Source organism: Vicugna pacos, chromosome 6 (assembly GCF_048564905.1).
Source record: "Vicugna pacos chromosome 6, VicPac4, whole genome shotgun sequence".
Lineage (NCBI taxonomy): Eukaryota > Metazoa > Chordata > Mammalia > Artiodactyla > Camelidae > Vicugna > Vicugna pacos.
In genome coordinates this window covers 6,166,132-6,181,198 of record NC_132992.1, presented here as the reverse complement: position 1 = coordinate 6,181,198, position 15,067 = coordinate 6,166,132, and the positions used below count along the sequence as shown (strand labels likewise).

General features: G+C 48.2%; 1 long non-coding RNA gene across 1 annotated transcript in view; it reads left to right on the top strand.

Annotated features, from left to right (window-relative positions):
- Positions 1–12,604, top strand: part of LOC140696774 (uncharacterized) — a 35,631-nt gene extending 23,027 nt beyond the window's left edge. Inside the window, exons 2-3 of the long non-coding RNA XR_012073268.1 lie at positions 8,994–9,215; positions 11,790–12,604. This is a non-coding gene — a long non-coding RNA (uncharacterized lncRNA). The remainder of the gene's footprint in view (positions 1–8,993; positions 9,216–11,789) is intronic.
- The last annotated feature ends 2,463 nt before the right edge of the window (positions 12,605–15,067 follow it).

Here is a 15,067-nt window from a genome sequence, read left to right as displayed (position 1 = left end):
CACTTAGAGGCCTGGGGGTAACTGGGAAACGCTGTAGAAGAAGCGAGGCATCACACTGATCCAAGAAAGCAGTCTGGGGTGGCAGCCATGCCCCTCTTGGGGCACTGATGTCTCCCTGAGAGTCATGTGGAGAAGGAACGGGATATACAGGATGGGGAAAGAGTGCTCCAAACGTTTAAGCACGAGGAGCCCTTTGGGACCAGCGGGAGGGCTCTGTGTGTCTTGGGTGGTGGCTCTCATGGCTGAACAAGGAGAAAGAATTCCTCTTAGATGGACAGGTCAGCTCCCAGAGCCCCCAGAACTTGGGGTTCTCATGGGGAAACGGGGGGGGCTGAGCAGTAGGGAGATTGGGCTAGCGGTCGCCTCCCCTAAATACTAATGACTGTCTTGCTGTGAATCCCTGACCCGCCTGATTTCCTGCCCTCCTTCCCCAGCACGGCCTCGTGGGACTCGGTAAGACTTCTTTGCCTCTCTTCTCAGACACCCTACTCAGGCTTATTCCAAACTTGGCCTTTCTCAAGCCTCCAAACTCCCGTCCTCATGCCCTTAACTTGATGATCTTAGCTCCTTTTTTATTCTAAAGACAAAGCTAGAACCTCATTTTTTATCGTAAAGGCAAACTTTCCTCTTTGCCTCTAGATGCGTCTCTCCTGTCACCTCCTCCATCCTCCTGCTGCTGTGGAAGCTTGGCTCTTCTTTTCCAGAGAAAGTGCCCCACCTGTATCTTTCATCCCATCTGCCTGCTGTTCCTCGTCCGGGATTTTCCAGCTCTTTCTCTCCACAGACACTGTCCCACTTTGGAGAGCTCCCCTGACCGGCTGAGACATGACCTTGCACCTGGGGCCTTTGGAGCCACCTGCCAACCCCTCCCGTCCCTCCATTGCCAACTACAGCGTGTCTCTGGCTTGGTGGGTTGGCTGACTGATTGATTACTCTAGCAGCTGCCTCTGCCTCTCTGCCCCCACCACATTTACTCTGCTTTTGGGGCCCAGCACAAAGGGTTTCTCATCACCAAGCCCTGGGCTCCAGCCAGCGCTGGCCTCTCTTCCTTCCAGCCCACAGACTGCTCACCTGCCCTTTCCCTGTGGTTCCCACGCCCCGCATGACCTCAGGTGCCCAGGTGTTCCCTGAATTCTGAGCATGACTCACCTCAGAATCAACAGCTCCACACTAGGGACCTCAACTTGTCACAAAGCCTCTGTTTCCTGTGTCAGGTGGTTGCAATGATACCTGCCTGAGGGTTAATGTAAAAACAAAATAGAATAATAAATGCAAAGTGCTTAGCATAGTGCTGGGTGACATTAAGTGCTCAGTGGATAAATTAAGTGCTCAGATAAGATAATATTGATTATCTTAAAGAGCTGAGTCATCCTTCTGTACGTCTGATTATGGGCAGCCCGGTACCTCATTATTTAGCCAGTTCACTGTCGGACATCCCTGCATTTTTTTTTTAGCAAGTTTTCCCTTATTTCTTTTAAACAAATACTGACATAGCACCAAGTATGTGCAAGGCACTCTCTTAAGCACTTTACAAATTTTAAGTATTTTAACCCTCATGGCGACACTGTGAGGCTTCCCTGTCTTCACAGAAGAGGAAATTTAGGCACGGAGGGAGTACGTAACTAATCTATGAGAGCACAGAGTTGGTAAGTGGCAGAGCCGGAAATCGAACCCAGGCCACTCTGACTCCAGAATACATGTGCTTCGCACTGTTCTCAGCTGCCTGGTAGGTTGAGCTCAATTAAAAACACATAAGTTCACTTCTGCTCATGCGAGTGCTCCGAAGTAACACAGAACAGTCCCCACACTAATTTCATTAAGTTCCAGACACTATGTCTTATTTGTTTCTTCATTCATTCCTTTAAAAAGCACTTAAGGAATATTTAGTATGTGCTGGCAATGTGACGTGCTGACGGCCACTGGTGAACAAGACAGGCACAGTCCTGGCTCTTGCATTGCTGGTGGTGCCTGGCACACAGTAGGAACTCCGGGTACTAGAGTGAGCTCGGTCTCTTAGGAAAAGTCCCCTTTTCCTGGGTGGCCACAGCCATCCCTTCCCCAAGAGGGGTTCTGGCTGGAACACAAAGTTCCACTAGAGGGCGCTGTTCAGTAGCGCTGTCTCGAGGACTCTTCTGTGCAAAAGGGGAAATTTGAAGGGCAGTGTTGGGGGGTGTTCAGGGAATCTTGAGGGTTTTAGAGCTGAAGGGATCACTCGTGCTTTACTGGAGAGGGCCTTCAGCAGGACCATGACCAAGTCCCCTGAGTCCAGCACACAGGTGGCTGCAGCCAATTGCTGGGCCCTGGAGGAATTCCTGGGGGTGTATTGGAGGCTCCCTTTGGGTTCCTAACCAGCCAGCCCGGTGTTGGCCCCTCCCTTCCCCTGCCTCTCTTGAGGGTACTCCCTGCGCCTTCCCCAAGTCTCACATCCCGGCCTGAGACAATGATCTGGTGGAAGAAACACCTGGCTTCAGGCTTGGAGTCGTTTTGGGGTAACCAGGCAAGAGGAACCAGTGTCAGTTGGCCTCCCTTGACTAAACACAGGAGAGGAGAGGATCCAGTGAGGCAGGAAGTTTGACCCCTGGCCCCAGGTGCTTATCTTGTCATGAAGACACTGCATTCCTCTACATCAGTTTCAAACTGGACCTGATCCCTGGGCATGGCTGCAGGGCTCTCCAGGGTCTGACCTGGAACCTTCCAGACCTCATCTACTCCCACTCTCTCCTTGACTGCTTCCTCGGTCACACTGGTCACCTCATAGTCACCTGGCCCTTCCTTCCTGTTCCCCCTGCTGGGAGGACTCATCTCCCAGACCTTGGGAGTCTGTTCCCTTTGCATCATCCTCCTGCTCAGATTTCACCCCATATAAGAGGTCCTCTCTGAACACCCTGTCTAAAATACCAGCTCCAGCCACTCTGTCCCCTTGTCCTGGTTTATGTTCTTCATTGTGTCAAAGGACACTTCTCAAAAGTTAAAAACATGGCTCTCTCACAAAAACAGGAAACGCATGTCAAAGATTTGTTAACTCATTAACAAAGGAACCAGTAAGATTTCTTAATGCTGGTTTGAAGGTCATTTGAGGAATTGAATGTTCATGGACATTAAAATGAAAAAACACTCTTAAGATTTCTTTTTTTCCTTCCAGCTTTATTGAGATGTAATTGACGTGCAGTTTATGGTGTGCAGCATAATGACTGGATTTATATACATCATGAAGTGATGACCACAATAAGTTTAGTGAACATCCATCAACTCCTGTAGATACAAAATTAAAGGAATAGAAAAAGATGTTTTCCTTGTGAGAAGAACTCTTGGGATTTACTCTCAACAACTTTTATATAATATAACTTGTATATAATGTGCAGCAGTGTCAACTATATTTATCCCATTGTGCATTACACCCCTAGTAAATATTCATCTTATAACTGGAAGTTTGTACCTATCAACTAAGAAAAAGGCACCACCTAAAGCTGAGCATATGTTTTATTCAGGGACATTAGTGAGGACTATAGCCTGGGAATCAGCCTCTCAGACAGCTCTGAGGAACTGTTCCAAAGAGGTAAGGGAGGAGCCAGGGTATATAGAAGTTCTTGCTGGAAAAAGAAAGGTAGTTGAACATCAAAAAGATTACTGCTAATCACAAAAAGCAGACATCTCAAGTTAATGACCTTACTGCTTTCTATGTATGGGAAGATGCAGGAGTCTGGGCTTACTGAAATTATTCCTTTGATACACATTTCAACTGTCTGGGGCCAGTATCCTGTTTTCTCCCCTTGGGGCTGTCTGCAGTGGCTAATGGTTTGATGGTGGGCAACTTTGTTGTTTACTGAACTGGTAGGCAACACGTTTTTGCCTACATGCCTTTTAATCCCCTTCATCCAATACCTCCTCCTCCACCTCTGGTAACGGCAAATTTGATCTCTTTTTCTGTGAGTTTTGTGTTTGCTTTTGAAGTATAATTGACCTACGACACTACATGAGTTTCTTTTATGCATCATAGTGATTCTATATTTCTACACATTTCAGAATGATCACCGTGATGATAAGTCTAGTTACTATCTGTCACCGTTAAAGATATTCCTTATTATTGACTATATTCCCCAGACTGTGCATTTCATACCTGTGACTCATTTATTCTGCAACTGGAAGTCTGTACCTCTTAGTCTCCCTCACTTACTTTTCTCCTCCCTCCACACCCTTCCCCTCTGGCAACCACCTGTTTGTTCTTGCATCTATAACTCTGTTTCTGTTTTGCTATGTTTGTTCATTTGTCTTATTTTTTAGACTACACATATAAGTGAAATCATACAGTATTTGTCTTTCTGTTTAACTCATTTCACTTAGTATAATATTCTCTAGGTCCATCCGCATTGTTGCAAATGGCAAGATTTTATTTTCTTATGGCTGAGTCATAGTCCATTGTGTATGTGTGTATATATATATATATATACATATATATATTTATTTATATGTATATATATACCAGTTTTCTTTACCCATTCATCTATTGGGCATTAAGGTTGTTTCTATACCTTGGATATTGTAAATAATCATGCAATGAACATAGGGGTGCATATAGCTTTTCTAATTAGTGTTTCCATTTTCTTTGGATAAATACCCAGGAATGGAATTGCTGGATTTTATGGTAGTTCTAGTTTTAATTTTTTTGAGGAATCTCCATACTGTTTTCCATAATGGCTGTACCAACTTACATTCCTACCAGCAGTGCACAAGGGCTCCCTTTTCTCCACATCCCTGCCAGCACTTGTTATTTCTTGTCTTTTTGATGACAGCCATTCTGACGGGTGTGAGGTGATACCTTACTGTAGTTTTGACTTGCATTTCCCTGAGGACTTCTGATGCTGAACATCTTTTCTTGTGCCTGTGGGCCATCTATATGTCTTCTTTGGAAAAATTTCTATTCAAATCCTCTACCCATTTTTTAATTGGGTTTTTTTTGATGTTGTATTCTATGAGTTCTTTATATATTTTGGAAATTAACCCCTTATCTAATACATTGTTTGCAAATTTCTTCTCTTATTCAGTAGTCAGGTTCTTCATTTTGTTGATAGCTGCCTTCACTATGCAAAAGCTTTTAGTTTGATGCTGTCTTGTTTATTTTTGCTTTTGTCTCTCTTGCCAAAGGAGACATAGCCAAAAAAAAATTGCTAAGACTGATGTCAAAGAGTATACTGACTGTTTTCTTCTAGATTTTTAATGGTTTCAGATCTTACAAGTCTTTAATCTGTTTTGAATATACTTTTGTATATGGTGTGAGAAAGTAGTCCAGTTGGATTCTTTTTCATGATAGCTATCCAGTTTTCCGGATACCACTTGTTGAAGAAGCTGTCTTTTCTCCACTGTGTATTCTTGCCTCCTTTGTCATAGGTTAATTGCCCATGTAAATGTGGGTACATTTCTGGGCTCTCTAATACTATAAAATTTCTATGTTAGGTACAAACATGGTTACTGTCCTGCAGGATAATACAACCATAATCTTTGGGATAATCTCTTCTACTGGCTGGAAATCTACAAGTTAACATGTAACTTCCCAGTGTCTGCATTCTAATCAAATGGCAAATAGATAAGTCAAGCACAGGTACATCCTCTGGTGCATTAAATCATCTTTGGGCAGTACTGTTCAACAAAGCCCATGCGTGGCTTTGAAAGGATGTACTGTACTCTGTTTTGCCTATTTCCACGTTCTGGATGAGTTTTCTCAACAATAGCAAACATCTCTATCTGAGATTGTCTTGTGTGTTTATTCGCTTATTGCCAATCTCAACCAACTAGGGTAAAAGCTCCACGAGGCAGACTCTGTCAATCCCTATGACCACTGTGTCCTCAGATTCGACTTCAGTTTCAGGTGCAAAGTCAGGGTTCAATAAACATTTGTTGGATAAGGAAGATAAGATACTATATCATAAGATAAAGTTATGATCGGAAACAGAAAGTAGAATAGAGGTTACGGGGAGCTGGGGAGAGGTGGGAGTGGGAAGTAATTGTTCAACGAAACAGTTCCAATTTGAGATGATGAGAAGGTTCTGGAGATGGATAGTGGCATTGGTTGCACAGCAGTGTGAATGTCTTTAATGCACTGAGCTGTACACGTAAAAATGGTTAAAATGGTAAATTTTATGTCTTGCATACTTTGCCACAAAGAAGTTGTATGACTGTCACAGCAGCCTGTTGTCCAGGACTTGTTCTGTGCCAGGGCTTGTCCTAAACACTCTGTGTATCTTAAACAGTGTACTTTTTACAGCAATGTTATGCGGTAGGCATTTTCACTGTTCTCAGATTGTAAGTTAAGGAATGAAGTAGAGAGAAGTAAGTTGCCCAAAGTCACATATCTAGTGAATGATACATCTGGGATCTGGGGCCAGGTGGACTGCGTTCCTACCCACGGGTGCATTTATGACCCGGTTGTTCATACTGTGGGAGTTTCCAAGAGGTAATAACCATCTTCCCTGGAGAAATCAAGGAAGGTTTCCTGGAAGAGTTGGAATATTAACCAGACACCTTGTCCCTCTGCTGTAGTTGCTCCGCTTGACACATTCCTGGCTCCCACTCGCTGATGCAAGTGCCCACCCCCATCCCAGAGCCTACTGAAGAAACGTGTGCCATGGCTGAGGTCAGGAGGGGCCAGGATGCAGGCACACCTGCACCTCCTCCCCTCACCCCTAAGGGTAATGAGTGAACCTTACTGACTGGGAATGGCCAGCAACTATAAGGAAAGGGGATTTTGCTGGCTGCACCTGTGCCCCAAACATACCCATCACTTCCTGCTTCTCCATAGCTGCTTAATGAGAGTGCCCCGAGGGCTGCTGGGCCAAAAGGGGCAGGGTCAGCAGGCAGCGCTCAACTACTTCATCAGAGGACAATGGCCCGCACCTGGTCCACCGCTGTACACGCTTGCAGGGCCTGAGCGAGAAATGCGGACGTGCGCTCCTGAGGCTGGCTTTTTCTTCTCTTGCTTTCTGACCCCAGACAGAGGCGATGTTGCTGCCGGTGGTTCCAAATTGCAGCTCTCAAAATACTTCTGCCACTGCAGCAGCTGATCGATGCAGACCTGCCCCTGGAGCATTCATCAGACAGGTCCGGCCCATGGAGAATGCAGGATATGCTGGGCTCCACGCACACATTTTAGGACAAAGAAAAGGAGAAGGGGGCACGGCCTTAATTGCAGGGTGTATGGTACTTGTGTGGGCAGAGGGAAGGTGTTTGTCTGGTGCCCCCAGTCCTAAAAGATGATGCCCCAGAGGCCTTTCAGCCACAGGGCTGCAACCCACCTTCCCCACCGCCCTGACCCCCGGGCTCCTTGACCAGCAAGGATTGACTGTAGGTCTGGAAGGGGCCTATTTCTGTCAGGCAGACAGCAGCTCCCCAGGGATCGAGGAAGACATTTCAGAGCTCCCACAAGATTTCAGAGGAGGGCGTTGCCCAAGAATTTTCCCTGAGGCAGTCTGTAAAATGAAATGTTTGTGGGTCAAATCTTATTTCCTGTTCTCTGATACAAAGGCTTTCTTTCAAGTATAAATACTGCAACTGGGGAAGACAAAGGTTATTGTCTCTCAATTCTGCCTGCTTCAAGGAAGGCAGATCTGCTTTGCGGGAGCTTCTGAGACCCTTTGTGACAATAGTGACAAGGCAGTACCTCCATGATGGGGCCTGCCTGGGCCCTTCACCACCTGTGTGACTGTAGTCCTCACAGAGGCCGCAGGGCACGGACCCCGCGCCCACAGGTGCGGGGGTGGGGGCTGGGGCAGGGCTGCGGCAGGTGGTGGGATGTCCCGGGCCTTACAGCCATTCCAGCTCCGTCTCCACGTTTTACTCCTCATCTTCTCTCTTCTGAAAATTTCCGCAATTTTGCAGATAAGGAACTGATGCACAATGTCAATATCCGTATTGGTTTGTTTGGAGCAGAAAACAAATCCGAGTCCCCTTTGCTCCCTTTCCTTCAAGGTCGGAGGAGAAATGGACTTCTGCTCTGCCTGCCGCACCCTCTCACCCCCATCAAGGGGTCTGCTGGTCACTCCAGTGGCTCCTCAGAAAAACACAGTGCTGGGTTACCAGTAAAGTTACAAGAAGCACCTGAGTGAGGTGGAGTTTTGTGGGGATGGGGAGATTCTCTCGCCACTGGAAATCCCAAAGAGGTGGGGGTGGCTGATGGAGAAGTGTTCAGAACTGGCCACAGGCCCCTGGGGCATCCTGGGTGAGCCCCTCTGAGCTGACTGAGCCAGCGTGGACAAGATGCTCTAAGAGATGGAGCTGGAGGAGTGACCTGGAGAGGAAGGGCCGGCAGGCAGGGCACCTGGCTCTGCTCTGGGCCCAAGACCACGTGGGTGCTTAATATGCCCGGAAGAGCTCGTCCTGGGAGCCACTTGCAGCCTGGTGGCGCATGACCCAGCTACCTGTGGGATGCCAATCCTTTCCATCCCTCGGTCTCTCAGCAAGTGAAACTGGACAGATAAACCTGAGCTCTGCACTCAGAGAATGAAAGTTCCAGTTGCAGTCCTGTGTCTGCATACCTCACCATACCCTGCTTGGTATGGACACTGCGGCCCATAAGAGAGTACATTGGTCCTGTGTCCGTCCCTATGGCCCCACACTGTGTGCAGAGAAGTTCCTGGACATGCGGCGTCCACCTGCTTGGTTTCCCCTTAGCCCAGGTTTCCCGCAGCTCTTGGGTCCTAGTGGCAGACTCAGAGTTTCTCTCATAGAACAGAAAGCAAACCCAGTGGAGGAAGAGGATATCAGCTCCCGGGTCAGAGGTATGTGTATTGTAAAACCAAGGCTCTGGGGTCAGAGGCAAGCCGGGCCAGTTCAGAAGGGCCCTGCCCTTGGTTTAACACTCTGCCATCACTGTCCTAAATTTCTTAATCATTTTCTCTTCTATTGAACTATAATTGGTTTACAATGTTGTGTTAATTTCTGGTGTACAGCTTAGTAATTCAGTTGTACACATATATTCCTTTTCATATTCTCTTTTGCTATAGGCCCTTATTTTATCTTTCAACTCGTGTTTTGCGAGCGATGTCCAAAGGACAATGGGGAATGCACATGAGCAGAGATGTGTGCACACAGGAGACCCCAGCATAACGTGTGTCAGCTGCTTCGAGCTGCTTCATGTGCACGTGACATTCCAGGTCCCTGTGAGCACAGAATTCCAGGGGGCCCATGATGCATGGGAATGCAGCGAGACCCAGCAAGAGTGCGAGGTAAGAGTGTTATGCCTGTGACACTGAAAACCCCGAGAAACCACACTTCCAGTCAAATCAGAACTTGCTTCCAATGCAGAAAGAACTCAGTGGCGTTCTTGAAGCATTAACATCGGAGGAACACAATCACATCGTATCTTCTGTTACTTCTCCAGATTAGTCAACCGCTTATGCTGATTTGGTGATTTGGTGATTCCACATCCAAGTTAAATGCTCTTACTTGCATTTAGAACTGGTATTGCACAATTTAAAACCAGTAAAATGAATGCTAATAATTTACATTTTTAATTTAATGACATGAAATAACAAAAACACCAAGACTCTAGAGAGAGACACGGAAAGAAAGGGAAAAGCTTTCTGTTTTAGTTCCTTTAATGGAATGTTTTTCCTGACTTTTGAACAAGGTGTCCCTTATTTTCACCTTGCACAAGGTTTTGCTGTTCGTATAGTTACCTCTGCCAGCAGTGCTGGGATCAGAATCTTGCTTGACCCTGGGGCAGCCTTGGGTAACTTCACCATTTGGAGTCTCAGTTTCCCCTCTGTAAAATGGGGGCAATTCTTCACATAGTCATTGAGGATTCAGGTGAGTAATAGGGCAGCTAAACCGTGTTGACCCCTTACAACGAACAAGACACTGTACTTAGTGCTTTATTGTTGGATCTCATTTCTTCCTCACGATAACCCTACTGGTGGATGTCATTGGCCACTACATTGGATTTCTCTACTGTTATTGGTCCCAGCAGCCATTCACTCTTCCTTCTGGTGCTGCGCCCGGTCTGTCCTGAGAACAATCTCTCTCCTGCTGTGTGCAGTTTGGTGGGGTTGTCTCGTAGCGTCTCTTAGCCAAAGGGTGGCCTTGTGACCCTGAAAAACCAGTCGGACTCTGTCTGCCAGAATTTGGATTCTTGGGAGAGCCTGATTTCATCCCCATGGCCTGGGTTTGTGTCTGGCTTCCGGGATCCCGGGAGTGACTCTGGGGCCTGATGTGTCTGAGCCCTGCTTTCGGCCACAGAGCCCCTCCTGTGTGAGCCACCTACTCCCTGCCCTGCAGTGCCCCTTTGTTAAGTGAACCAGAGTCCATTTCAATGGCCACAAGTCCCCAACTGCTCCTCCTCAGTTTTCAGAAGAGGAAACCGGGCCCAGAGAGGGAAAGTCATTGGCTCAATGCCCCACAGCACGTGAATAGTAGAGCCAGCATGTGAAGCCAGGTGATCTCAGGGGGCGTAACCCTTAGCCTCTTCTGCCCTGAGTGTGAGGCGCCTGACGTGAAGTCACTCAGTAAGTGTCAGCCCCCTTCGTTTTGATTTCTGCCCGCTGCTGATCACCTCTCAGCAGGCTCTACCTCTGGCCCCCTCAGATCACAGATCCTCACCTGTGGGCTCCTCACGGGAGAGGCAGAAAGGACGGGAGGCTCCAGGCCTGCACTCGGGGAAGCTGACCAGCCTCCCACGCTGCAGGCCTTGGCTGAACTGTCTCAGAGTTAAGTGCGAGGGGCTCAGCCCTCTGTGTGGGACACCAGGAGCCCTGGAGGGAGCAGAGCCCCCAGGCTACCCAATCCCAGGCCGGCCCTCTGGCCCCTTGGGCTCTAGGGGGAGGTCAGGCCCTGCGTGTCTTAGGAGAGCCAGTCCTACGATCACGCTGGATGAAGAAAGGTGCCGTCACCGTCCTCCAGGCCTGCCTGGCTGGAAGCGAATACCCCGTTGCATGTCAGCCAGGCTAGACTGACTGTTGGCCTGACTGGCTTCGCCTCAGAGGAAGGCTGATGGTTTGTTTATAACACGGAGCAAAACCTGCCTGTCTGCCCTCCCCACCGCCCCACGTGTTTCCTCTGTCTCCCTCGCTCTCCCTGTTTTCATAGTCGCAAGTGCGGGGCTGCAGTCTGGGCCAGAGACACTGTTTTGTAGGTTCCATTTTCTCCGCGAAGGAAAACTAATGAATGGTTGGGGAAAAGTGAGCCTAAATGTGATATTAACATACAGATGGTGAGATGGTCCTGATATGATGTCATTTTTGTTATTGTTAAATGTTGCCCATGTGTGTTTATTCAAGGAATCCTTGCTACTTTATTTGGTTCTCATCAAAATCCCCTGGCTGGCGGGGGAAGGGGAGGGTATAGCTCAATGGCAGAGTGCATGCTTAGCATGCATCAGGTCCTGGGTTCAATCCCCAGTGTCTCCATTAAGGAAAAAAATCCCACAGCCAGTAGAACTAATGACAGTCTCCTTGGGGGATGAGGCCACTGAGGTACAGAGAGCGGGGGCTGCTGGAAGGCAGCAGGATCTAAGGGAAACCCAGCTCTCCGCTGCACCGCCTGGGCCCCACCTCAGGTGAAGCGTCTGGCCAGGCCCCACCCTGTGTGTCTCCACAAGGACCCATGGGCTTCTTAATTCCCACGTGCCTGCTGCTGCAGACGAGAGAGGCGTTCCATCTCCCAGCTGTGGATGAGACCCTTCTGTTGGGGAACTGAACCCTCACAGACACTCTTTTTGGGGCAACTCGAAAGCAGTCATTGCACATGGAAAGCAAACACCAGGAACGGATTAAGATCTAAATCGTGACCTAATTCTTTGCCAGATGTCAGACAGCAGTGCAAACCAGGCAGTGTCTGTGAAATGAAGCTCAAGCAACTGTTCCCGGTCAGAAGAACGTGGCTGAGTCAACATGCTTGTCTGGGACTCAAGGCCCCTGGTGTCCTTGGGAGGAATCCTCTGATGAAGAGGCGCTGAGCGTGGAGGATGAGCTCCGGGAGGGCAGGCCCCTTGGACATGTAAAGAGCAGGGCCCGGCATGCAGGGGTGCCCAGTGAATGTTTGCGGGGTGAATGTGTGATCAACTTCCACTATTTCTCAGCAAGGTTAAGACGCTCTCCAGGTGGTTGTGAAGGGATCCGCCCAGGGGGTTCCTCCTCCAGTGGCTCTCTGGGGATTCTCAGGCGAGCACTTTCAGCTGGACCCGACTCTCTACCCTGAGTCTGAGGCTCAGTGTTGGTGAAGGTAATACGATTCACAAAACCAATAACCAGCAGGGCGGGGACTCAAACCCAGGTGTAACTGGTTCCCACTGAGGTCGCCCACAATGCTCTGAGGCCCTTCATGGTTTACGTGAAGAGCACCGAACCCTCTATTTTATCCGCAAGGCTGTGTGTCCTGCTGACTGTGTGATCTGAGACGGCCTCTGTGCCCCGCCCCAGCTAGCAGCACAGGAGCAGTCACCACAGGGCCTCAGTTCTGGAAGGGAGTAAAGACAGGTGTGTGTAGGTGTGTGGTTTTATGTGTGGTGTGGAATCCCCAGGCAGATGGAAGCAAAATGTCCGTCAGTTCGTTAACTCACGGATATGCAGCCCACAAGTGCATGTGGAGGACTTACGATTCAGTAAATTTGAAAACAGAAATCCTATAATATCCATCTTTATCTTCTCAGTGGCTAATACAATTCCTGGCACATAATAGGTTCTTAATATACATTAGTTGGATGAGTTTATTGAACTTTTCACAGGAATCATGTGGACTGGTAGTAGGGCTCATAAGGAAAAATAGTCCAACATGGTACAGCAAAATAATAATCTTATTGCACTTTTAGCTTTCACAGTACCCTGGTGGGTAGTTTGTCTTATATATCTTGACCCTATGGGTATCGATCCCATGTTAACAAATCAAAAAAAAAAAAAAGCTAAAGCAGACAAGTTGTGGGATCTGGCCAAGGACCACGGAGCTTTTAATAGTAGAGGTAGAACCAAAACCCTGGCATTCTCAACACCCACATGTGGCCCTCAACCCCCCCTCTCCCTTTGCACTTGGACGGGCAGACCTCTGAACCCAACAACAGGAAAGCTTCAAACAGACCAAAAAGAGGTCTCCTTTCACATCCTCACAGAGGACACCACACCTCTACCCCCAGCTCACCTCTCTTGAGACACATGGGAGCTACTTTGAAAATAAAGCACCAGCAAGACAGACTTCCCATTGAGAAGGATTAGACCCCAGGGGCGTTTCTTTTATCTTTTTAAATCAAGAAGCAGTTTGTTGTATAAGCGAAGACTATTCTGCTGTGCTGGGAGGCCCTGCTTCTCAAAGGCAGTCCTAGCAGAAGGTGGCTTGCAGACCTGGGAGGTGGAGGTGGAGGTGGTGGGGAGGGAACCTGCAGCTGCTAATCTGCTGTCCTGCGAGAATGTGGACTGGCAGCTCCAGAGGGTGGGGTGAGCACCGCTCAGCTTATTCCACAATGGCTAATGTCACTGGGACAACCCTGATTGCTCTACCTCCTGGAATGGGCTGGCCCCCACCACTCCAGATATGCGCGAGCCACGGCATTCAGTGTTAAATGTCTTTCTAAAATAAGCTCACTCAGGTTTTATGTGCCAAGCAGGCTGGCCCGAGCAGGCTGGCCCAGCCATCCTCCCAGCACGGAGGTGCAGAGGCTTCCTATTGATGGCGTGAAACCCTCTCACAGTCAGGCCCCTGTCCATCACACCTCCCCAGGGGAGGAGAGGTTCCTGGCTGGGGTGCTTCTGACGGAGGAGACTGTCCCAGCTTACTCCCCCCTTCCCCTTTTCCTGCCTTGCTGAGCATCATAGAAAGCATGGGTTTCAATCATTTACAAGGATTGTAAAATGACCTCATTTTCCTGTAAGTCTGCCAAGTCTTATGTGTGTCAAAGAATTATGGGGCTAAGAATTATTCTAGTAATGATGATACACTGTCAAAAAGTGGGAATTTTTTCCAAAGATAGAGAAGAAGGAGATGTGGAAGGAAGGTCTAGGGGAGGTATTGATAGAATTGGTGCTGATGTTTGTCTCCCCGTGTTACACACACACACACACACACACACACACACACACACGGAGCCAGAAACCGTGGCCCTCTCTCTTTTGTTCCTAGATCCCTTTATGCATATTTCAGTCACAGCACTTATCCAAGGGCTAGTGCAAGGCCCAGCCGCAGTACACACCATCTACAGGCCCAGCAGTCTAGAGACTGGAACCCGGGTTGTGCAGTGGACAGCCTGCACAGCTGCACCTAGTGGCCTCAGTCTCATCTGATTGGTACCATCACCAGTTATCCTACCCTGAGCCAGCCCCCTACACCCCTGCCTTGCCCAACTGTGCCGCTGTGTGCAGGGGCCGTACCATACGGCTTGTTCATTTTAGAGGTCAGATAGCACCCCTGCACAGCAGATGCTCCCCAAGCCTGCCTCTCTGTCTGCTGTAACCAAGGCTCTTGCCTGCATGTCGCCTGAGCTTTGCTCTGATAATCCAGGGTCTGATTTAGCAAAGTCTGCAGCCGAAGGGTGGGTGCTGCCTGAGAGAAGGCCAGGTGCTACCAACTTGAGCCAGAAGTGTTTCTCCCCAGCACACAAATCCTGATTTCCTGTCTCCTCCACCGCCTATATGTCCAGCTTTTCTCCACAAGTAACGTGTAGATGCTTAAGTCCAGTGGAGGAAAACAGATGGTGAGATGTAAGAACCCTCTGGGAGGCCAGGAGCATAATCTAGAGGCCACAGGATTGCTCTAGGGGAAGACTCACAGTACAAGTCGAGGCCGTGTGGAAAGAAGAAATCTGTACACATGATTTTACTTATTTTTAAAGGCAATATTGACCTTAATATTCAGTACTGAAATAAATGTGTGTTTTATTCAGTGCTAAATTGCGTGATTCAAAGAAATCACGAAGATTCTCTCAGGAGCAGAGGGCTGGACTCAAGATGGAAGGTTTTATTTACAGTTTGTGCTTGAAGTAGGCAATCATATTTAAAGAATCTCCCTTTTGGACTAGGCCCTAGATTAGACACTTTGAATATATTTTCTTGTCCTCCTTGTAACCTTATAGGATAGAAAATTATTATACCCATTTTAT